This window comes from Mizuhopecten yessoensis, unplaced genomic scaffold, assembly GCF_002113885.1.
Source record: "Mizuhopecten yessoensis strain PY_sf001 unplaced genomic scaffold, ASM211388v2 scaffold8381, whole genome shotgun sequence".
Taxonomy (NCBI): Eukaryota; Metazoa; Mollusca; class Bivalvia; order Pectinida; family Pectinidae; genus Mizuhopecten; species Mizuhopecten yessoensis.
This window is the reverse complement of record NW_018407519.1, coordinates 360,691-387,186: the sequence shown is the minus strand read 5'-3', so window position 1 is coordinate 387,186 and position 26,496 is coordinate 360,691. Positions and strand designations below refer to the sequence as shown.

The following is a 26,496-nucleotide window of genomic DNA, read 5'->3' as shown; positions in this document are numbered from 1 at the left end:
ATGAATAATTACTGCTTAGAGGATTCAACTAGAACACTGACAGGTCAGTAAGGGCCCCGTCTTGTGGCAATATATCCCCAATAATCATCAAGAAGTAATCTGCCCTTATAGCTGAGCTTGACTTTTGCTATTTGGACTTCAAAAAGAATCGCAAGGAAGCAAAATATATATTTTACATGTACTATGATGTGAGTCTTGTTTCCTTCCACCTCCATATTTGCTGGGCTAACAGAAATGTAAATACCGGTGCAATACTCATTTGTTAGCTTTGATTTGTTTTATTTAACCTTATATACCTCCTCAATCAAGAGCCAGGGTCAAAGTCAGAGATCCACTTTGTCTTTGACCTTTGACCCCAAATGACCTTGACCATTAACCCAGCACCCCTGATCTTTGGTCAGTTGACTTATTCTTTAATTCCGACCAACTTTGCTTTATAATATATTAACAAAATGATCATCAGTGAAAAATACAAAACTTGACCTTGACCCCGTAACCTGGACCTAAGGTCAGTTGACTCTGTGTTAAGTTCTGAATAACATTGCTTCATAATGTCATAACAAAATGTTCATCAGGGAAAAGGTACAACACTTAACCTTCACCTTTGATCCAGTGACCTTGACCTTTGGTCAATTGACTCCTTGTTTAATTCTGAGCTACATTGCCTCAAAGTGTCATAGCGAAATGTTCACCAGTGAAAAAATACAAAATTTAACCTTGCCCTTTGACCCAATGACCTTGACCTTTGGTCAGTTGACTCTTTGTATAATTCTGATCTACTTTGCTTCATCATGTCTCACAAAATTTTCATCAGTGAAAAGATGCAAAATTTGACCTTGACCTTTCAATCTAATGATCTTGACCTTTGACCTTGACTTTTTACCTCAGTGTGTCTCTTTGTTTAATTCCGAACAACTTTGCTCCATAATGTCATAGCGAAATGTTCACCAGTGAAAAGCTACAAAATTTGACCTTGACCCCTGACCCGATGACCTTGACCTTTGGTCAGTTGACTCCTTGTTTAATTCTGATCAACTTTGCTTCATAATGTCATAACAAAATGTTCATCAGTGAAAATATGTAAAATTTGACCTTGACCATTGAACCTAATGACCTTGACCTTTGACCTCGACTTTTTTTACCTTAATGTGTATTTTTGTGAACTGAACATCTTGACCAAGTTTCATGTACATTGGTCAATAAATACTAAAGTTATCAGCCAGAAACAAAATTTGTGGACGGACAGACAGACAGACAGACAGACAGTGATTAATATAGGGCACCCGTATCTTCAATACGGGGCCCTAATAAGTTTTAACATGGACTTGGAAATCATATTTCCTGGTTTCATACACATAGTGCGGTAAGAAGTTGCAGTTGCCTGTCAGACAGCCCCTCACTGGGGGCCCCTTTGGAAACTTTGCATCTCGATTAGACCACCTGTGTTTACTGCCTTGTTTCAAAACCCTCACATGACGTTATTGGCACTATTTTTAACAAGGCATTCCTGAACAATTCAAGTGGTCAAACTGGACATTTGAAACAGTCTATGAATTGGGATAGCAAGGTAACAAGTGGAAGTGCATACAACACTTACATTCATTAAAAAAAATATGGCTCTTCACTTGATGTCCCTTTAAATCACACAACGTAAATCATGGTATTAATCTATCATGGCAGTTGTTAATCCCAATATCTATTTGCTGTTTTCTTAGATATATTGTTTTATGAAATTATTAAATCTAATCATAAATATTAGATACAAGAATTAGAAGGAATGCATATAGTTTTTAAGCTGTTTATACATGTATGTAATGTATTTATTTTCTTGGTTTCAGATAGAATTAGATGAGTTTTTGCCAACTTCTACCGCAATCTCTACCCTTTGAAATCAACCATGTGGTGAAGAAGTGAGGATCATAAGGATAGATGTACATGTATTCAAAGATAAAAGAATCAAATCCTCATTTATCAAGAACTTGCCCAAATTACAATTGTGTTATCATGATCAGTAAAATAAGTGGATGTTCGTTGAGGATATACATATATATATAGTTATAAAGTCATTGTCAGGATGAACAAATTATGATGTGTGTGGTTAAGTGAACAGATTAAGGTTAAGCTCCTTTCTCAGCCATATAACAAACACAGAGACATCTTTCATCTCACACAGTAGAGAAGCCATGTACATGTGTGGTATCAGCGAAAAGGAAGCTACAACGAAAGCGTTATCAAGAACACCATATAGCGGATACAGAAGAGAAGCCATACAAGTGTGATATCTGCGGCGAAGAGTTTTATGTTACGAGTACCCTTAGTGTGATGTCTGTGGTTAAGGGTTTAGTCGGAAAGATGGCAGACAGAGACACCTCAGAATACATACAGGAGATAGAGAAGCCATACAAGTGTGATATCTGTGGTAAAGGGTTTCTTCAGGAGGATGGCAGACAAAAACACCTCAGAATACATACAATAGAGAAGCCATACAAGTGTGATTTTTGTGGTAAAAGGTTTAGTCAGGAAGATGGCAGACAAAAACACCTGATCAGAATACATACAGGAGAGAAGCCATACAAGTGTGATATATGTGGTAGAGAGTTTCATCTTTTGCATATTCTAAATAAACACCTCAGAATACATACAGGAGAGAAGAAATACAAGTGTGATGTCTGTGGTAAGGAGTTTATGTTTGCCTCTAATCTAAAGAGACACCTCAGGACACATACAGGAGAGAAGCCATACAAGTGTGAAGTCTGTGGTAAGGGTTGTACTACCTCAAGTGACCGACAGAAACACCTCAGGACACACAGAGGAGAGAAGCCATACAAGTGTGATGTTTGTGGTAAAGAGTTTAATCAGACAGGTGAACGACAAAGACACCTCATGATACATACAGGAGAGAAGCCATACAAGTGTGATGTCTGTGGCAAAGGGTTTAGTCGGGAAGATGGCAGACAAAATCACCGTAGGATACATACAGGAGAAAAGCCATACAAATGTGATATCTGTGGCAAAGGGTTTAGTCAGGCAAATAGCAAACAGAGACACCTTAGAATACATACAGGAGAGAAGCCATACAAGTGTGATGAGTGTGGTAAGGAGTTTTATCAGAGAGGTGACAGACAGAAGCATCTCAGGAAACATACAGGAGAGAAGCCATACTAGTGTAATGTCTGTGGTAAAGAGTTAAACCAGACAGGTGAAACCAAAAACACCTAATTAGAGTACACACAGAAAAGGAAGCCATACAAATGTGATGTCTGTGATAAAGAGTTTATATATATATCCTATCATTTTAAGTGGCATTTGGAGATACATACAGGAGAGAAGCCATACAAGTGTGATTTCTGTGGTAAGGGGTTTCATCTGGCAAGTAGCCTACAGAGACACTTTAGAATACATACAGGAGAGAAGCCATACAAGTGTGATGTCTGTGGTAAAGAGTTTAGTCAGACAGATGATACAGGAGAGAAGACATGCTAGTGTGCTGTCTGTGGTTAATAGTTTAGTCAGACAGATGATACAGGAGAGAAGCCATGTTAGTGTGCTGTCTGTGGTAAAGAGTTTAGTCAGACAGATGATACGGGAGAGAAGCCATGCTAGTGTGCTGTCTGTGGTAAAGAGTTTAGTCAGACAGATGATACGGGAGAGAAGCCATGCTAGTGTGCTGTCTGTGGTAAAGAGTTTAGTCAGACAGATGATACAGGAGAGAAGACATGCTAGTGTGCTGTCTGTGGTTAATAGTTTAATCAGACAGGTGAAATCAAAAACACCCTAGAGTACACACAGAAAAGAAGCCATACACATGTTATTTGTGTAGTAAGGGGTTTTATCAGGCAAATAGCCTAAATAGACACTTCAGGACACATACAGGAGAGAATTAAGCCTTACAAGTGCGATGTCTGTTGTTAGGATTTAATCAGGGAGAAAGTAAAAATGCACTGCAAGACACATAATGATATATGGGATAAACTGTACAAGTGTGATGACTGTGGTTATCGTATACTACTATATAGTATACATGATAGGCAAAAAGGGTGTGATTTTGTGGCAAAAAGCAAGGCTTGTACAAGACTGGTTTTTGTGTCGCCTGCAACGCGAGGCAACATATACAAGTACATGTTGGTATTACTTTGTCGGTTGCGTCGTCCGAAACAAGGTTTCCGTGCGATAACTTGAGTTCCGTTGGGTTGATTGAACTCAAACTTGGTACACATATTGCATACCAATATAGCTTGGACAAGTTCGCATTTCAGAAGTTTAGGTGTATTTTTGGTGGAGTATAAATGCCCCTTTTATTGCCAAATATGGGCATTGTGTAGTAATGCAAGAACTTTTTTTATTTTTTAATCAATTCCTTTCAAATTTTGTACATCAATCGAAGCAATAATGTTCAACATATATTACGGGTTTTTCTGTTGAGTTTCACCTTTCTTACAAAAAGCGCTAAGCAGGCAACACATCCACTCCCGTGGAATCCTTGTCTAAGGGTATGTGGCAAGTTTTGTTTATTCAATTCATAGGATATATTCAGACATGAAGTACATAAAAAGGCCATTGGTGTATGATGTCTGTGAAAAGTACCGGTATTTTTGGCTTGGAAGCTTAAAGGTGAATTTTTACCATGACCTCGAGATTACTAGTTCGTTCACCTGACCCAAAGGTATCCCTCTGTCATTTAAGATAAAAAGACCGCATACATATTGTGATAGAATGTCATGAGCGCAACACAGTTCTGTTCCGAGCATCATGGAATAATATTAATAGTCCCTACTACAAGAATTTTATCATCCTTTATTGTCTCAATGCTACGTATACACTGGATTTGAAGAACGTGAACTGGCGGTGTAGCGAAAGTGATACTTATGTTTATAGTGTCACTGTGCAGATACATGCTAATGCTGGTAAATATATATATAGATCTTTATATAATATCACTGTTATTCTGACTGGAATTAAATAAATTCTATAGCGACAGTCCATTCCTATTAATCTCTAATTACTTGCCAATAAAGAGAACCAAATCCATTTCCCCATACATGTATAAAAATCCATTTATATCTTATTCTGAAATGTACAAAATGTGTGTTTCTTGGTCACTTATCCTGCGCATGCATATGCAGTGGGTGGATGGCCAATACACGTGGACGTTAGGGCCTGTTTCATGTGGATTTTATGCAGGCCGGGTTGTCAGCAAATAAACGTGATTCAATTGTTAATATCTAAAACATACTGACAATGATTGAAAATGAATATGTCAGTTAGAAGATATATTTCAAAGGAGTTAGCTCCCCTTCACTGTTAAATTTGGATTGTTTTGAGTGTGTTAAGGATTTAATAAGCCTAGCTATATATATAGCCTGATGTCAAATCCAATTGACATATATATGTGTTAATTGTGCATGTTGAGCTGTGAAGTTGTTGGTCAGGATTTGTGTTGGAGATTTTGAACCATGGCAGGTACATTTATAAAAAAAAAACCAGCTATGTATGTACCGGGTTTATATATGTATTATACAATGCTTTCATCATTTTACTTATATTGAAAAAAATAAACATTTTTTATTCAAAATATGGTATGGAGGTTGAAGCTTACAGTATCTGCCCCAAGTGCAAGTGAGCTATGCCTTGGTGCAGCGTGTGTCGTCCGTCCTTTTATGCGTTGTGCGTCAAGTTTTTCTTTAAATGACAACGTCTGAAGAACTGAAAGGCCGAACGTCATGATGTATGGCTGGCAGTTTCCTGGGATATAGCACACCATAACTTTTAAATTAAAATGACTTGAGCCTACCTTCAAGCTCACAGTTGTCAAATATATCAGAAACTTTAAATGACTTCATCTGAGGAACTGAAAGACCTAGAGCCATGGTATATGGCTGGTACTCTAGTTTCCTGGCTTGTAACACAACAATGTTTTAAATAAAAATGACTTTAGCCTTCTTTCAAGCTCACAGTTGTCAAATATATCAAAAACTGCTTCTTCTGGAGAACCAAAAGGCCTAGAGCCATGATATTAGACTGGTAGTCTTCTGGAAGAACCAAAAGGACATGAGGTTGAGAAAAAAGCTGGAATGAATGTACAACAAAGTTAGGAACAACGATATTACCTTGAGTTATATTCAAAGTCACTGGAGTAAACTATATTTACGCACCGGAACAGCTTCTTCTGAAGAACTAAGATACATAGAGTCAAGATTAAGTATCAGTGACTTGCCGACAATAAGTGCCTCGATTTTTATGAAAAGAAATGATCTTGAATTATATTCAATGTGACATGGGTCAAATCTGTCAAAACACTCCTCTAAAGATTGTAAAGCTCTGGAGTCATGATACAAAACATGAAGCTTGTAGTTGCTTGAATGTAGTACAAAGACGTATGGGAACGGTAATGAAATTAGCAGGTATTCGTGGTCATAGGAGTCAAATATGTTAAAAATTCAAACTGTATCACCTAAAACACTAAGAGGCCTAAAGTTATGATATACAACTAGTGACTTGCTGGCGTTCCACACAAACCCCCAAAGAAAAAAACAATTACTTAAAAAGGTAACGTCATGTTCAAGTATATTACTACCATTGTTTCTAGTGTGGGATATTTGAACGAGTCCTTTTCACATGTTGCGATGCATTTTATAGAATTATAGTTATTTCAAATTTGGATGTGTGGAAAAGAAAAGCAGAACAAACGGCATTGGTTGAACACATGACGTTAATATTGGAAGGCCGACACTTAACCAATGTAACCATTTTTTCGGTTTTGTTTTCGACGCATGTGGGCTGACAACATGTAATGTATAACTACAGTCATTTAAGACGCATGTGGGCTGACAACATGTAATGTATAACTACGGTCATTTAAGACGCATGTGGGCTGACAACATGTAATGTATAACTACAGTCATTTAAGACGCATGCATTTCGAAAGTGATGCGTCTTGTGTGTATAACGCTTTGAAAATGTTGAATACGAAAACAACGTTTAAAGTTGGTTAGTAGCGATTGAGGTGAAAGTTGTCATCCAGAAAGAACTGGTCACAGAACTGGATGTCAATTAAAATTGACATTGTAGTAAAGGTAAATGTTTCCCTTTCTCTGGACAAGACTTTGTTTTCAGAATACAGTACCTAAATTTCATTTCAAATTTATTACGTCTACTAGAAAGTTAATGTGAAGACAAAAGAGAATAGCGTATCAAAATGTGTTTATAATAAAAGAGGCAACACTTAAACTGCTCTACAGTGTACTTGGGTAAACATTACTATGCCATGCATGCAAAAAAAAAAAAAAGGAAAAAAAAATAGTATAATGAAGACGTCACAATGCACATTTAAGCTTACCTGGACCAAAGGGCCAAGTGAGCGTATGTCGTGGTGCGGCGTCCGTCCATCTGACCGTCCGTCTGTCGTCAGATCCAAATTAGCACGGAGATCTAGAGAAAATGGTACCTGCTAGTGCTCAGGAACCAAAACATACAGCGGGTTACAACTAGGATGTAACAACTGCACTGTCTACGAGTTGTACTCAGATATTGGTATATAAGGCTGTGATGGGTGAATAACACATCCGTTATACAAAATCTTTCTGTTCCTTAAAATATCTTTCTCTCTTTATCAAAAACTGTAATGCCGTGAGAACATGTCTGTCAGATTAAGTTTTTTGTCAGACACCATGCACCTTTTTTCATGTCGATCATGTGTTACTGGTGCTGCTGCTTCCGCGAAAGTCCTGACCATGTTCATCCCTCTGGACTCCTAGGCAGTTCCACCCAGATGCTTTTTGTATTTCCCCAGTACTGATGTAGAGGTGGTCTCTATAGACCATGCTGGTTTGGTTGTCAGTGTTACCTGTATGTTCTCATTTGATGTACCACACATAAGGACGGTCAATGGACGTGTGTTAATCCTGATCAGTTGGCATGCGGTAAGAATGTATTTACCTGGATTTTCCACGAGTTCTTTGAAGCAATGCTTTTCTCGGCACGACTCTGTTTATTCCGTGACAGTTGGATTGTTGTAGATGCGTCACCTGAACCAGGCGACTTTGTCGAGGTTGAAAAGGCTTCTGATCCCGACCCAAAATATTCACAACAGTTCTTTTTCTTATATGTGTCGTCTGGGCTGAATTCGGAAGTAAAAACATCCACGTCCTGATGCTCTAGCTTCTCAAACAAGTCCATTCATCATTAAAACATTAACATTAGTATGGGAGGAAGGTTCTGCAGGAAACAATTCATTCAAGTACGTACCACGCAGAAGTAATGCAAATATACAGACCTTCTAAGTTCTTTCTGCGACAGTGGACTTGTCTCCAGTCTACCATCCCCTTTCCCTTGTATCCTGAACATGCCTTCCTGGAATGATCTCTTACAATACGTTTCGTTAAGTTTTTCCTTCAGTAGACTGTACATGTTCGCACCACCAAAAGCACGTGCATCGTCATGCATACAATACCTTCTACGCCGGTCAAACGCTCACATCCCCACCCCTACACCTTACCTCATCGGCTTGTTCTCAGTTCCAGCACTTTTTGAAATAACATGGAGAGAAGAACGTTGTTAGAAGGATGATAGTCAGTTTCTGAGTAGTATTTGCAGTATTTATCTTACGATGACCATGCCGATCATCCTCGATCTGAAAAAGTTATCTAATCAGTTTTCAGATTTTTAATAATAGATTATATATATTAATATATATTTAATATCCATTCTGTAGTCTTTGTGCTGCTGATATGACATTTGATAAGATGAAATATGTCACTTTATTTTGTAATAATTTTGTACTTTAAACATATTATTTAAATAATAATATAAATATTTATAAAATAAAACTTTTCTTTATCATTGTAACATTTAATAAGATGCCTAAATACCTAGTAAGAATGGTTATGTGTGACTAACAGTTGATAATTAAGCTTTAAAAAAAGAAATTCATCTAAATTCCTAGATGTTAGAAGTATATTATAACTATCATAAAAATCATTAAAATTGATCGCGTCCTATGCTAATTCGTGGGATAATGATGAGTTTTACCATTATCTATGAACACATTGAGATCCGGACGATGGAGTACACAAACACAGCATCACATCTCTTATTATTGTGACACTTGACTGTAGGACTGTAGCATGCCTTTTTTATTGCTTGGCCTTTTTTATTATGACGCAATAATCCCACATATTTTGTTTTTTTTGGCATCATTTGTATGTGTTTAAATAATAAATAAAATTACTAGTGTCAATTGAAGGGTAAAACAATTCATCAATATCATTTAAAAAGACGTCTTATCTACAAAGCGTAGCTGTACTGTCCACGTGTATAGGAATTAGATGACATGATTCCATAGAAGTTAAATCAATAGGTATGTTTTTAAAATATCAATAAAAGGCATATGTTCCATTGATTTGAAAAATATTTCATTATTTCAGTGTAATCAAGGAAAAAGATCACATGCCTAAATGTAAAAAAAAAGGTGAACGTGGATTCGAACTTGCACCGTTCACTTCTACTGGTCAAAAGTAAACTGCATTTGTACAAATATGGAAATGCAATATGTTTTTACCCAAGAAACACATGTCGTAGTTTTGAGAAGCTTGATCAGCTATGTTTTTTTTTTTATCATTTTGAGCACTTTCTCAAACAGTCAACGGAGGACCACTTTCCCGTCATACGATTTATTTTGCATATTACATCACGGAATCAAAAAAAGTATTCAAAGTTGGTCCTCGGATTGGAAAGTGATGAAAGTATGTTTTTCAAGTCTGGGAAACGCCATCACTTTCATGGATATAGTGAATATGGCTATATTTATAGTATTATATTAACAATACCTAATATCTCAGTAGCTCAAAAATTCATATCCAATTGGTTTGATATCTATTCCATGCATTTTCGCTACAAGAAATTATTTACTCATTATTTTTTTCCCCTTATCCATAAATGCTGACTTGGGGAAATATGGGCGGTTTTCCGCCATAGCTCTTTTAAGTATATATTTTAGCATGTCTTGTATTTGGTGGCTTAAAAAGTGCAATGTTAAAGAAATGTAATGTATAAGTATTGATATATTTGACTGTAAACTATTGAGTTATTGTTATATCTGTATTGTGCATTATGTATGTAATGATTCTATCTTGTGTATATGTATTAAAGAATTTTAAATTATTAACCTAAAATTTGATCAACAGACAATTAAGTGTTTATTATTTTATTTTATCAATTTGAAACCCCAAACAAAATATTACTTTAACACTTAAAAAATATATGTATCCAAAAAATACCTTACATTATATCATCACATACACAGAAAATCTAAATTAACCTAACAGACAATTTTTAGTGTTTATTTATTATCTTTTTATCCCCCCCCCCCCCATTATTCATTAAAACTAAAATATATATATATCCCAAAATACCTAACATATCAAATACACAGAAATGCTACAAGTCAGACAGGTAATTAAGTTACCTGTGGGGTAAGTATATGAAACAGACTATAATTTGCTGTTATCAGAGACGTATTTATTATAAATATATACGTCTCTGCTATTATTGTCTTCCTATATATAACAGGTTATATCAACACTTTTCTTTAATCTCTAAAATGTGGGAGAACTGAGAACACATCCCTCGTACACATGTATCATACCAGCGTATGATAGGCGTGATATCTATATGACCACACTTAAGCATGTAATCCGGAATCTCCGGTTAACGGGCAGCTTTGTATGTACCTGTCCAAAACTTCCGGTGTCTATGAATTTTGAAGAGACCAGGGGGACTTATAAGTGGACTAGATGGATATTTTGTGGAATATAAACTGTTGGTGAGTATGAATATCGATCCGTTTAATATGAAAAGACAAAGCCTTAAAAGAGCGTAGCTTTTGTTGATCTGTGTAATTTACTGATTCAGAAAACAACTTTCAGAAAGGGATAAGATAAACTTTATTTAAAGTCGGCTACAGTAGTCGAGGAATAACAATAAAACACCAGCTCTAATGAGATTAAGACCGACATAACAAGAAGGGAGACCGGGGCAAGTTCGAACTTTTTTTTTAATATTAAAGTCCGATTTAGGAAGTATGGCTGCACGCCCGTTTTGGAACATTATTTAACTTTTCCTGTCGGAAAATCGGATGGCCGAACGAGCCCCGTCATGCGGTAGGCCTAAGTTCGGACAGGCATTCTGGTAAATTCGGCCCCATTGGAATCGGCTTGAGGTTTAAGGATTGTGTCACCATTTCTCAGTAGAATTTCTTCAAATTTTGTAGTTATATTGCTTTAAAGTAAAGAAAATATTCTGCCACAAAAAACATATAGGTTTTCAGAATTTTAAGGTTTTTAAATGGAAATTTATGTAAAATGGAGTGAATTTTGAAAAAAAAAATGAAAGACACAATATTTTTACAAAATAATGTCAATAAAAATGATACTGACATATATTAGTATTGCATTAATGTATATCAGTTTAATAAATGCTGAAATTGTGTAAAATTTATTCTCTATAGACGATATAAAAATTGACATTTTATAATAAAACCATATACACATAGTAATTGCAGGTAAGAGTTATCGTTCTTGAAAAACTTCACAGGAGGTAGCCGGTTTCCTGAAGTACAGAAAAATTGACACATGTGACTCATTGATAAAAAAACCCCTGAATTAAAGCCTGGATTGCTTTGAAATACTTTAATATTGAGAGAACACACTGTTTTGTCAATAATAAACATACAATATTCATCAGTTTAATATTAAACATTAGAATTTGCGGAAATAGTGATACTGTCTCCCTACATTGGATTTTCAACAAGGGATGTACTTCCTGTTTCCGTTTATCAATACACTCCAATGACCTTAATTATGACGTTATAAAGCATGCAACTCCAGATTTTACCGCCAATTTTACGACTTTTTATGTGTTAACTACATGGGCCGACCTCGCCACTTTATGATTGGTCGAACCTGTTCGGGCTTAAATTTATATTTCAATAAATTCTTATTGTACAGCAAAAAAAAAAAAAAAATGGTAGTGAGTGATTGGCTTTGCTTTTATGTATATCATTTGAGCATTTCCATTGCTTCTTTTATGAGTGGTGATGCATACATAATGTAAAGACTATATTCAGACTTTCGTTCACAATCTCAAGAAAGGGAAATTAAAAGCTGATTTAATTTTAAATGATCTCTTTTTGAAGATATCTCCCGGTAGAAATATCAATAGAATCAAAAACGATCTTCAGAAAATATCTGCATTTTTACTTTCTGTGCCTGTGGAAAAAAATGAAAAAAAGTCTTGAAGCACAGACAACGATAAATGCAACGGCATCAGTTCCAGAATTTTCTGATTATTTTTCACCCTTCCGGAAATAACCGAAGGATTGTGACGTGCTTGTGACGTCATAGTATGATAAACTCTGAATGAAGTTTCATGCCTGTTAGTATCACATTTATGTGAAAGACTTTTTTCACTCAGAATGTATATCATGTTTTATCTAAATAAACAAGTAATAAAACATGAAGATTGTTTTCACTATATGAAGATATTCATGTATGGGTTGAAACACAATTGTCTTCGCTTAAAGGATACACTTCCTATTTCCCCACTGGACGTCTACTTCCGGACGAAAAAAAATAAAGGCAAAGTGAAGCAAGGGGAAGCAACTATGTTTACGCACGCATGTGTTACCAATACTTCGGCCCCGAGAGCTATGCTCTTCTTACCATTGGCATTTCTATGCTGTAAATGTATTTATTTCAATTTTGAAAACATTGTCAGAAGCTACGTTATCGCATCTAAGTGAGAACCTGTAGTGTTTTCAATGCTTTGCATTCTTTTTCCAACCTTAGTCAGCCTCGATTGCTTTGTGCTCAGATGTGATTTATTCAGTGAAAATAAACATGCAATCTTTCTTGAGATTTGAAGCATTTTCTTACTTTTATCGATAATAGTGAACACACAGATACTTTAGAAATGCATGTACAGGTAAGTGTTTTCATGACTTAAAATATTAAATGCAATTTTGCACTATTCCAATCACAGGGGCTTGTATAGCTATATAGAAATTTATGATAAAATTAGCTAGAAATACCTATATAAAAACATATATAGGTGTTTGTAGCTAATTTAATCATAAAAGTCTATACCAGCCCCTGTGCTCCAATTCTGCATTTAAAAGTTACCTTTCAGACAAAATCAATAATATTTTCGACAAACAATTTCTGCAAAGGTCATTATTGACATTGTTCTTGACAAGGGTATACCAATCAACTTCCATATATTTTTCATTATGAGCAGCTTCAAAACTGGACTCGGGTGTCCAACATGATAATGTGTAGCGGAACTGGACTGGGTCGATCGTCGTCGACCAGATGGCTCAATTGGTAGGGCATCCGTCTAGAGTTCGGAGGGTCCCAGGTTCAAACCCCGGTCTGGTCGTGCATTTTTCCTCTCCTGTTACATTTGGCGCCCAACAAAATATACCCACAGAAGGTGGTATAGGGTCTGGTGTGTCTTTGGAGTCGAAGACTTTGTTAAAGGAGAAAGGAATGTAGCGGAACTGGACTGGGTCGATCGTCAGCGACCAGATAGCTCAATTAGTAAAGCATCCAACTAAAGATGTTACAATTGTAAGGCCATGAACTATCATAAAAGTAAGTTTGTTTCATATCGTAGAAACACTGTACCGACATTGAATAGCGTACTGTGTTTGGCACTGCCCACTGACGTTTTAGGGTGTCATCCGGGGGACAACACAGTGTTTGACTATCTGAAATTCAACTATTTTTTTCAATATTTCATGAAGTGTAACGAAAATTATACTGCATGATATATGGCAAATCATGCATCATATCAAAGACAATAATTTTCCCTATCAATCTAGACTGCTCTCAGCATCATATTATGAACGGTTATGACAAAATCACATGTTTTTTGGAACAGGGTCATTTTACTAGGGGCAGAGTCCCTTGACTCTTGATTATATTATAGGTGTATTGGCAGACGAGGCTACTACCTGTGTCTGAAATACACATATGCTATACTTATATGGGTCACATCACACATACATGTAATCATATGTGTATACCACTTTATAATGCAGACATTTGTAATGAACCCCTGCAGTGGGCCAATCGAATAGTAACCTTTTGTGAAAGTGACGGTCACCCTAATGAGTGCCCAGGAAGGTTTTGGTGCATCAAGGAATTCGTTAAAAGATAAAAAAAAATCCTCTGATTCATAAATAATATTCAATGACCTAGCTGTATGCTCAATTTCAGGTCAATCATAACAGTAAAAAGTACAGCAGTAGGTCAATAAAAATGCCTACGAGGGAAGAATGAGGGTCCAGGGCAGATTTTGCGCACCCAGGAATTTGTTATTAGATTTTTTTTCTACTGATTCATAAATTATATTCAATAATCAAACTTTGTGCAAAATGATAGTTGGATAGCAGCAGTGCACTGTACCTGAATACGTTGATAAAGAGTATGCCTACAGGGGAGGAATGAGTTTCAAGGGAGGTTTTCAAGTACCAAGGAATTCTTTATTAGATTATTATTTGTTTTCCTTCTGATTCATAAATCATATCCACTAACCTAGCTATGTGCAAAATTGCAGGTTCAGAGGTTGATCGTAGCAGTGCAAAGTACTGAAATGTGTCAATAAAAGTATGCCTACAATATATATATATATACCGGCTAAAAGTTCTCCAGGTAGTTATTTACGAGTTACTTCCCTTTCAAAGCATTTAGTGCAGAAGCCTGTATTTTCGATTGCCGTTACCATGGATGTAGTACAGTCCGCATGAAGATTTGGATTCACATTTTTTAATGTTTCAAATATTTTGTCTTTGATTACTGATAGATTCAGGTATGCAATACAGGCCCTTTGGGCCACTCTGTCGACAACTCAGGTGGAGAAATCTCTACGACTTAATAAGCATCATCAATGACAAAGGGATGCTATTTCTTTATTCCAAACATTAATTAGAATTTAAAAATATTTTTCATACCTTTTTCACTCAACTACATAAGCAAATGTACTATATTCCAACAGTGCTTGGTCTAGTTGTATAGATGTCACACAGCTTATTGTATAATAATTATATCACTGGTACACATAGCCTGAGATATAAATCACACAAAGTAAATCATGGTATCAGTCTATCATGGCAGTTAGATACCCCAATATCTATTTGCTGTTTTCTTAAATATATTGTTTTATGAAATCATTAAATTTAATCATAAATATTAGATACAAGAATTAGGAGGAATGCATAGTTTTTCAGCTGTATGTATGTGTAACAGGGGAGGAAAAATGCACAGCCAGTCCGGGGTTCAAACCCAGGACCTTCCAAACTCTAGACGGATGGTCTACCAATTTAGCTATCTGGTTGCCGACGATCAACCCAGCCAGTTACTGTCCTCCTTTGTTTTTAAGTCACCTGAGACAAAGTCTCAAGTGACCTATTGCGATCGCCTTTTGTCCGTTGTCCGTCGTGCGTCCGTAAACAATTTATATTTTCGACTTCTTCTCCAAAACCAATGAACCAATTTCAATGAAATTTTGCATGGACCTCCCATGGACAAAGGTCAACAAAAACAGTTGCCGGTTTAGTCCCAAGCCCCCAGGGACCTGAGGGGCGGGGCCAAAAAGGGTCAAATTGACTAAAATTTCAAAAATCTTCTTTTCCAAAACCCCTGAACCAATTTCAATGAAATTTTGCCTGAGGGGCGGGCCAAAAAAGGTCAAATTGACTAAAATTTCAAAAATCTTCTTCTCAAGACCCAGATATGGTAGAATCAAATACTCTTCATATATGGAAGGGTCTTAAGGTGCTTTACCAAAATTGTGAATTTCTTGACCCTGGGGTCCCACGTTTCCCCCTGGGGAGGGGGTAAACTTTACTATAGTTTATATAGGGAAATCACATTTTGGACCAACATTTGTTTAATTTCCGTTGGAAGTAATTCAATTTGGGTTATCATTATCAGTATTAGGTAGCAGTTTGATGATATGCACATATGAGTCCTGACTGACCCCCAGGGGCTGATAGGTGGGGCAAAAAAGGGTTGAATTGACTGAAATTTCAAAAATCTTCTTCTCAAGACCAAGATATGGTAGAATCAAATGCTATTCATAGATGGAAGGGTCTTAAGGTGCTTTACCGAAATTGTGAATTTCATGACCTAAGGTGCTTTACCGAAATTGTGAATTGCATGACCCTGGGGTCCCACGTTTCCCCCTGGGGAGGGGGAAAACTTTACTATAGTTTATATAGGGAAATCACATTTTGGACCAACATTTGTTTAATTTCCATTGGAAGTAATTCAATTTGGGTTATCATAATCAGTATTAGGTAGCAGTTTGATGATATGCACCTATGAGCCCTGACTGACCCCCAGGGGCTGATGGGTGGGGCCAAAAAGGGTTGAATTGACTGAAATTTCAAAAATCTTCTTCTCAAGACCCAGATATGGTAGAATCAAATACTCTTCATAGATGGAAGGGTCTTAAGGTGCTTTACCGAAATTGTGAATTTCTTGACCCTGGGGTCTCACGTTTCCCCCTGGGGAGGGGGTAAACTTTACTATAGTTTATATAGGGAAATCACATTTTGGACCAACATTTGTTTAATTTCCATTGGAAGTAATTCAATTTGGGTTAGCATTATCAGTATTAGGTAGCAGTTTGATAGTATGCACATATGAGCCCTGACTGACCCCCAGGGGCTGATGGGTGGGGCCAAAAAGGGTTGAATTGACTGAAATTTCAAAAATCTTCTTCTCAAGACCCTGGGGTCTCAAGTTTCCCCCTGGGGAGGCGGTATACTTTACTATAGTTTATATAGGGAAATCACATTTTGGACCAACATAGGTTAAACTTCCATTGGAAGTAATACTCTTCATAGATGGAAGGGTCTTAAGGTTTATGACCCTAGGGTCTCACGTTACCCCCTGGGGAAGGAGGGGAGGGGGGGCAAAATTTATTATGGTTTATAATGGCAAATGATACTTTGAATATTACATGTTAATAACTTGATTGGAATTATAACCTTGAGTTGACAGTTTGATACTTTGAAAATTTTGAGCCAGCCCTACCCCCAAGGGCTGTAGGGTGGGGCTCAAAGGAGTCAGTGTGCTAAAAATTCATCATTTCCCTTGTTTAGAATCAGAGGTGTTAGTTTCAAATACAAAAAGTCTTAAATCTGTATGCTAGATATTGAATAAGGTGGTTTTATTGTTTTTTGTCACTTTGAATAATATTTCTGTTCCTGTTAAATACAAAATCAACTATCTGTATAAATATATCAGGTGACCGTTAAGGCCCATGGGCCTCTTATTTTCTAAGTCTTGGCCCCCGAACACACAACTATTTACAACCAAGGGTCGTGTATCCCCTTGCTAAGCATATATATACACCCAGGGATCAATCAAGGTTTTAGGGGGAAATAATCTTATTCAGATTAAGGGGAAATACAAATTTTGAAACAAGGCTCTAGCGTGATGAAGGTAAAAGATAAAATGTTTTGTCTGACTTACATTAATGCAGTATATTTCTATTTATAAACAGTTTTAAGCTATAGAATTTTTGTTAAAATTATGGGAAGAAAATATATATGCAGTATTATGCATTTTAACTGTTGAACTTTAAAGAAATCATATATATATTGAAGAAAACCGCTGTATTCTTGTCGAATTTTGAAGCACTTAGGGGGAATTTCAAAGGACAGGGGAATTATTTTCTGTAGGGGAAACTATCAATAAACCGTAGTGAATCAAGTCTAGATTGATCCTGACATCAAATTGCTTGAAGCAAGGTTGGGCATAGGCACCACTTTAACCGGAAAGATAATAGTGTGCTTCCACTGTGGATTGAACCCGTGATCCCTAGGTTCCTATTTGGACACTTTACCACTGAGCTAAAGGGAAAATCCCTCTTGTTCGAAACTAGAAGGCAAACTTAATCCTATATATGTACAATTAAAAACTGCCACATTACTCTACCCTTTCTTAAATGTGTTTGTCCTCGAACACCACAACCCAGCTTGAAACTCCCTGTCACCATGGGGAGGGCCAGTCAGACACCTTTTGTAGTAGAACACCGAAAACTTCACGGCCAGCCCGGCGTTCGAACCTGGGACATTCCCAACTCTAGAGGGATGCTCTACCAAATGAGCTATATCTGGTCGCCGACATTCGTTCAGGTCCAGTTCCACTACATTCCTCCTTCCTTTTTCTAAGTCTTCGCCCACGAAGACACACCTATTTACAATCCAGGTTTAGGTATCCGCTTGCCAAGCATTTGCGTTCACCAAAAGCTTGAAACAAGGGTTGGTCACAGGCACTACGGTAACAGGATAGAGAATAGTGTGCTTCCACTGTGGATTGAACCCGCGATTAATTAGGTACCTATAGCTAGTTGGACGCACTACCACTGAGCTAAATGGAAATTCCCTTTAGCACAAAGCTAGAAGGCATCCCTATTAAATCCTATGTACAATTAAAATCTGTCGCATATGTAATGTATTTATTTTCTTGGTTTCAGATTTAATTAGGTGAGATTTTGCCAACTTCTACCTTCTACCGCAATCTCTACCCATTGAAATCAACCATGTGGTAAAGAAGTGAGGATCATAAGGATAGATGTACATGTATTCAAAGATAAAAGAATCAAAACCTCATTTATCAAGAACTTGCCCAAATTACAATTGTGTAATCAGTTGCACGTATTTGTTGTTGTCAGTGTCAGAATGAACAAATCGTGACAAAAGGCAATATTAAACCGTGAAGGAAATCAAGCAGGATCTGAAAAATAGAAAATCATTTGGTACTAAGATTGTGATGTGTGTAGTAAAGTGAACACATTAAGGTTAAGCTCCTTTCTCAGCCAAATAACAGACACAGAGACATCTTTCATCTCATACAGTAGAGAAGCCATGTACATGTGTGGTATCAGTGAAAAGGAAGCTACAACGAAAGCATAGTCAAGAAACACCAAATAGTGGATACAGAAGAGAAGCCACACAAGTGTGATATCTGCGGCGAAGAGTTTTATGTTATGAGTACCATACAAGTGTGATGTCTGTAGTTAAGGGTTTAGTTGGAAAGATGGCAGACAAAGACACCTCAGAATACATACAGGAGATAGAGAAGCCATACAAGTGCGATGTCTGTGGTAAAGGGTTTAGTTGGGAAGATTGCAGACGAAAACACCTCAGAATACATACAGGAGAGAAGCCATACAAGTGTGATGTTTGTGGTAAAGAGTTTAGTCAGACAAGTGACCGACAGAGACACCTCATGATCCATACAGGAGAGAAGCCATACAAGTGTGATGTCTGTGGTAAAGGTTTTAGTCGGAAAGATGGCAGACAAAGACACCTCAGAAAACATACAGATAAGAAGCCATACAAGTGTGTTATCTGTGGTAAAGGGTTTAGTCAGGAAGATGGAAGACAAAAACACTTCAGAATACATACTGGAGAGAAGCCTTACAAGTGTGATGTCTGTGGTAAAGGTTTTAGTCAGGAAGACGGTAGACAAAAGCACCTCAGAATACATACAGCAGAGAAGCCATACAAATGTGATATATGTGGTAAAGGGTTTAGTCAGGAAGTCGGTAGACAAAAACACATCAAAATACATACAGTAGAGAAGCCATACAAATGTGATATATGTGGTAAAGGGTTTGGTCAGGAAGTCGGTAGACAAAAACACATCAAAATACATGCAGGAGAGAAGCCATACAAATGTGATATATGTGGTAAAGAGTTTATATTTGCCTATCAATTAAAGATACACCTCATGACACACACAGGAGAAAAGCCATACAAGTGTAATGTCTGTGGTAAGGAGTTTCATCGTTTGGGTATTCTAAATAATCATGTCAGAATTCATACTGGAGAGAAGCCATACAAGTGTGATGTCTGTGGTAAGGAGTTTTTGTTTGCTTCTTATCTAAAGATACACATCAAGATACACACAGGAGAGAAACCATACAAGTGTGATGTCTGTGGTAAAGGTTATATTTCCTCAAGTGACCGACAGAAACACCTAATCAGGACACACGGAGGAGAGAAGCAATACAAGTGTGAAGTTTGTGGTAAAGAGTTTAGTCAGAAAGGTGAACGACAAAGACACCTCAGGGTACATACGGGAGAAAAGCCATTCAAATGTGAGGTTTGTGGCAAAGAGTTTAGTCGAGAAGATAGCAGAAAAAATCACCATAGGACACATACAGGAGAGAAGCCATACAAGTGTGATATCTGTGATAAGGGGTTTAATCTGGCAAGTAGCCTACAGAGACACTTTAGAATACATACAGGAGAGAAGCCATACAAGTGTGATGTCTGTGGTAAAGAGTTTAGTCAGAGAGGTGACCGACAGAGACGCCTCAAGATCCACACAGGAGAGAAGCCATACTAAGTGTGATGTCTGTGGTAAAGAGTTTAGCCAGACAGATGATACAGGAGAGAAGCCATGCTAGTGTGCTGTCTGTGGTTAATAGTTTAATCAGACAGGTGAAATCAAAAACACCATAGAGTACACACAGAAAAGAAGCCATACACATGTTATTTGTGTAGTAAGGGGTTTTATCAGGCAAATAGCCTAAATAGACACCTCAGGACACATACAGGAGAGAATTAAGCCTTACAAGTGCGATGTCTGTTGTTAGGATTTAATCAGGGAGAAAGTGTAAAAATGCACTGCAAGACACATATGGGATAAACTGTACAAGTGTGATGTCTGTGGTTATGGTATACTACTATATATAGTATACATGATAGGCAAAAGGGGTGTGATTTTGTGGCAAAAAGCAAGGCTTGTACAAGACTGGTTTTTGTGTCGCCTGCATCGCGAGGGGACATATAGGTATTTCTTTGTCGTTGTCGGATGCGTCGTCCGAAACAAGGTTTCCGTGCGATAACTTGAGTTCCGTTAGGTTGATTGAACTCAAACTTGGTACACATTTTGCATACCAATATAGCTTGGACAAGTTCGCATTTCAGAAGTTTAGGTGTATTTTTGGTGGAGTATAAATGCCCCTTTTATTGCCAAATAAGGGCATTGTGTAGTAAATGCAAGAACATTTTTTTTTTAATCTATTCCTTTCAAATTTTGTACAGCAATCGAAGCAATAATGTTCAATATGTTTTACGGTTTTTTCTGATGAGTTTCAACTTTCCGTGTTTTGGCATATCTGTTTACGCGATAACTCAAGCCAAAACACCTTTCTTACAAAAAGCGCTGAGCAGGCAACACATCCACCCCCGTGGAATCCTTGTCTAAGGGTATGTGGCAAGTTTTTTTTATTCAATTCATAGGATATATTCAGACATGAAGTACATTAAAAGGCCATTGGTGTATGATGTCTGTGAATTTTTACCATGACCTCGAGATTACTTGTTCGTTCACCTGACCCAAAGGTATCCCTCTTTCATTTAATATAAAAAGACCGCATACATATTATGATAGAATGTCATGCAACACAGTTCTGTTCCGAGCATCATGGAATAATATTAATAGTCCCTACAATAAGAATTTTATCATCCTTTATTGTCTCAATGCTAAGTATACACTGGATTTGAAGAACGTGAACTGGCGGTGTAGCGAAAGTGATACTTATGTTTATAGTGTCACTGTGCAGATACATGCTAATGCTGGTAAATATATATATAGATCTTTATATAATATCACTGTTATTCTGACTGGAATTAAATAAATTCTATAGCGACAGTCCATTCCTATTAATCTCTAATTACTTGCCAATAAAGAGAACCAAATCCATTTCCCCATGCATGTATATAAATCCATTTATATCTTGTTCTGAAATGTACAAAATGTGTGTTTCTTGGTCACTTATCCTGCGCATGCATATGCAGTGGGTGGATGGCCAATACACGTGGACGTTAGGACCTGTTTCATGTGGATTTTATGCAGGCCGGGTTGTCAGCAAATAAACGTGATTCAATTGTTAATATCTAAAACATACTGACAATGATTGAAAATGAATATGGCAGTTAGAAGATATATTTCAAAGAAGTTAGCTCCCCTACACTGTTAAATTTGGATTGTTTTGAGTGTGTTAAGGATTTAATAGGCCTAGCTATATATATAGCATGATGTCAAATCCAATTGACATATATATATGTGTTAATTGTACATTTTGAGCTGTGATGTTGTTGGTTAGGATTTGTGTTGGAGATATTGAACCATGGCAGGTACAGTTATAAAAAAAACCCACCACCCAGCTATGTATGTACCGGGTTTATATATGTATTATACAATCCTTTAATCATTTTACTTATATTAAAAAAATAAACCTTTTTTTATTCAAAATATAGTATGGAGGTTGAAGCTTACAGTAGCTGCCCCAAGTGCAAGTGAGCTATGCCTTGGTGCAGCGTGTGTCGTCCGTCCTTTATTCGTTGTTCTTTATACAGCCGTCACACCGGACTGGCGTCCCTACGGCGACCCAGGACGTGGAAGGGACGCCATGGACGCCGTAGGGTCGTGGTGAGAACGCATCAAGACGCCGTGGGGACCCCAAAGACGCCGAAGGTCGCAGAGCGACGGCGTTTACTTTGGACATGTTCAAAGTAAACGCCGAGGTTCGGCGTCCTGAGCGCGTCCTGGCTCAGGACGCCGTGGGATCGCCCTGAGGTCGCCATGGTCGCCGTAGCATCGCAGTAGGAACCCGAACAACGCCAAAGGAACGTAGTACAGACGTGGTAGAGTCGCCATGTAAACGCGGAGAAAAGGATCGGGGGAACCAATGGCGACCTTACTGCGTCCTTACCACGTCTATGGGGTTCTCACCACGACCCCATCACGTCTATGGCGTCCTTACCGCGATGTCAGGGCGGATATTTCGCTAAGAACGCAGTGGGGTCGCCGCTGATCGCCGTATGGACGCTGCAGTGACGCCGTGTAAACTCGATAGAAACTCCAAGGACGCAGTAAGAACGCGGTAAGGTCGTGTTGGGAACGCCGTGTACATACACAGATCGCAGAGCACAGAACTCCGGTGTGACGGCTGACTCGAAATCTGGATTTATTTTAGAAAAATCATTGGCGTTCTCAATGCGACCATCGGCGTTCTCCAAAATATGACAGTTTAGGACGCGGTAAGGACGCCAGTCCGGTGTGACGGCAGTATTAAATGACTTCATCTGAAGAGCTGAATGGCCGAACGTCATTCTGTATGACTAGTAGTTTCCTGGGATATAGCACAACATAACTTTCAAATTAAAATGACTTGAGCCTACCTTCAAGCTCACAGTTGTCAAATGTATCAGAAACTTTAAATGACTTCATCTGAGGAACTGAAAGACCGAGAGCCATGGTATGGGCTGGTACTGTAGTTTCCTGGCTTGTAACACAACAATGTTTTAAATAAAAATGACTTAAGCCTTCTTTCAAGCTCACAGTTGTCAAATATATCAAAAACTGCTTCTTCTGGAGAACCAAAAGGCCTAGAGCCATGATATTAGACTGGTAGTCTTCTGGGATGGAGCCAATTACGGTTTACAAATAGAAATGCACTAGACCTAATTTCATGTTCGAATGAGTCAAATGTGTCAAAACGTCTTCGGAATAAGCGAATGCCTAAGGTGATGATATATTTGGCTTTTAGTGTCCAGGGACCAATCCTTGACAACGTTTGAAAAAACTGACCTTTGGCTTGATCAATTTCACAGGCGTAAACACTTGAAATTACTTCTTTTGAAGATCTATAAGGCCAAGAGTCATGATAATAGCTTTGTACATACCTTGGGTGGAAGCAAACAAATTTAAGTTGACGAATGTAAATGACCTCAATCTATTATAAAGGTCACATTAGTCAAATACATATTAAAATTCAAACAGCTTCTCAAAAAGTGAAAGGCACAGAGTCAAGTTATTTCAATTTTGTCAAGCATTTCATGTCAAAATACCTTAACTAACAAAACCAAAAGACCAATATATTGTCACGATATTAGACTGGTAGATGTCTGGGAAGAGCATTAAGTTGACAGTTTTGCATGTTTATTTGCAACTTTCTTAGCCGACTTGATAAACGATCACACAGAGATAAAATGAAGATAAGAGTCAGTTATATGCCTAACTTCTTTCAGCTCACTGGAGTTTTGTTTTGGTCACATTGCCCGAAGGCTAGGAGAGGTATCGGATCCGTTACTGCGCGTCATCCATCCATAAACCATTCTTTGAACCTTGTTTACTGAAGCATCAAAGGCCAATTGCAACCAAATTTAATAGGACGCATAGAGTCACTATATATAGCACACAATAGATTGCTGTCTATAATGCTAACATTGATTTCTATATCTATTGTGAAAAATGACTAGATTGGCATCCTAATGTCACAGGAGTCAAATACACGGTATGTTAAAACACTATGTATCTTCTGAATTAGCAAATTGCAAAGAATATTGAAGTATACATTGTAGCAAAGGAAGTAGCTGGCGGGCAATGAGTGCTAAAAAGTTATGGAAAAGAAACTACCTTGATTTACAAAATACTAATATTTAGAAGAAAGAAATAACATTGATCTAAATCTCAGGGGTCAAATCTGTTACAACTCCAAATTGTTTCATCTGGAAAAGCAAGATGCATATATATGTATGGGTTGCTGGCAATGACCACTACACTATTTGAGAAGAGGAATAGTCTTAAATCAAGGTTACAAGAGACAAATTTGTCAAAACACTCCTCTAAAGATTGTAAAGCTCTGGAGTCATTATACATAACAAGAAGCTTGTAGTTGCTTGAATGTAGTACAAAGACGTATGGGAACGGTAATGAAATTAGCAGGTATTCGTGGTCATAGGAGTCAAATATGTTAAAAATTCAAACTGTATCACCTGAAACACTAAAGAGGCCTAAAGTTATAATATATAGCTAGTGACTTGCTGGCGTTCCACACAAACCCCCAAAGAAAACAAAAATTACTGAAAAAGGTAACGTCATGTTCAAGTATATTACTACCATTGTTTCTATTTGAGCGAGTCCTTTTCACATGTTGCGATGCATTTTATTGAATTATAGTTATTCTAATTTTGCATGTGTGGAAAAGAAAAGCAGAACAAACGGCATTGGTTGAACATTGGAAGGCCGACTCTTTATCAATGTAACCATTTTTTCGGTTTTGTTTTCGACGCATGTGGGCTGACAACATGTAATGTATACCTACAGTCATTAAAGACGCATGGATTTTGAAAGTCATGCGTCTTGTGTTTATAACGCTTTGAAAATGTTGAATACGAAAACAAAATTAAAAGTTGGCTAGTAGCGATTGAGGTGAAAGTTGTCATCCAGAAAGAACTGGTCACAGAACTGGATGTCAATCAAAACTCACATTGTAGTAAAGGTAAATGTGTCCCTTTCTCTAGACTAGACTTTGTTTTCAGAATACAGTATTTATTACGTCTACTAGAAAGTTAATGTGAAGACAAAAGAGCATAGCGTATCAAAATGTGTTTATAATATAAGAGGCAACATTTAAACTGCTCTACAGTGTACTTGGGTAAACATTACTATGCCATGCATACAAAAAAAAAGAAGAGTATAATAAAGACGTCACAATGCACATTTAAGCTTACCTGGACCAAAGGGCCAAGTGAGCGTATGTCGTGGTGCGGCGTCCGTCCATCTGACCGTCCGTCTGTCGTCAGATCCAAATTAGCACGGAGATCTAGAGAAAATGGTACCTGCTAGTGCTCAGGAACCAAAACATACAGCAGGTTACAACTACGATGTAACAACTGCACTGTCTACGAGTTGTACTCAGATATTGGTATATAAGGCTGTGATGGGTGAATAACACATACAAAATCTTTCTGTTCCTTAAAATATCTTTCTCTCTTTATCAAAAACTGTAATGCCGTGAGAACATGTCTGTCAGATTAAGTTTTTTGTCAGACACCATGCACCTTTTTTCATGTCGATCATGTGTTACTGGTGCTGCTGCTTCCGCGAAAGTCCTGACCATGTTCATCACTCTGAACTGCTGGGCAGTTCCACCCAGATGCTTTTTGTATTTCCCCAGTACTGATGTAGAGGTGGTCTCTATAGACCATGCTGGTTTGGTTGTCAGTGTTACCTGTATGTTCTCATTTGATGTACCACACATAAGGACGGTCAATGGACGTGTGTTAATCCTGATCAGTTGGCATGTGGTAAGAATGTATTTACCTGGATTTTCCACGAGTTCTTTGAAGCAATGCTTTTCTCGGCACGACTCTGTTTATTCCGTGACAGTTGGATTGTTGTAGATTCATCACCTGAACCAGGCGACTTTGTCGAGGTTGAAAAGGCTTCCTCAAATCCCGACCCAAAATATTCACAACAGTTTTTTTTAGCTAAGGCGTTAGCCGCAAGCTATTGGTTGATGAGCCCAAGATATTCATAAATGCCGTTTTCACACATACTCCGCCCTATCGGCAGAAATTTGTACATATATACCAGACCTACTGTGTTTATTATGTATTAATTAGGA

At 37.6% G+C, this 26,496-nt stretch overlaps 1 non-coding gene and 1 pseudogene across 1 annotated transcript; both read left to right on the top strand.

Moving 5' to 3' along the window:
* LOC110455779 lies at positions 1 to 21,113 on the top strand (annotated as a pseudogene).
* Trnas-aga lies at positions 13,359 to 13,431 on the top strand. Its single transcript has one exon. It is a non-coding gene; the product is annotated as a tRNA-Ser (tRNA).
* Positions 21,114 to 26,496: the final 5,383 nt, after the last annotated feature.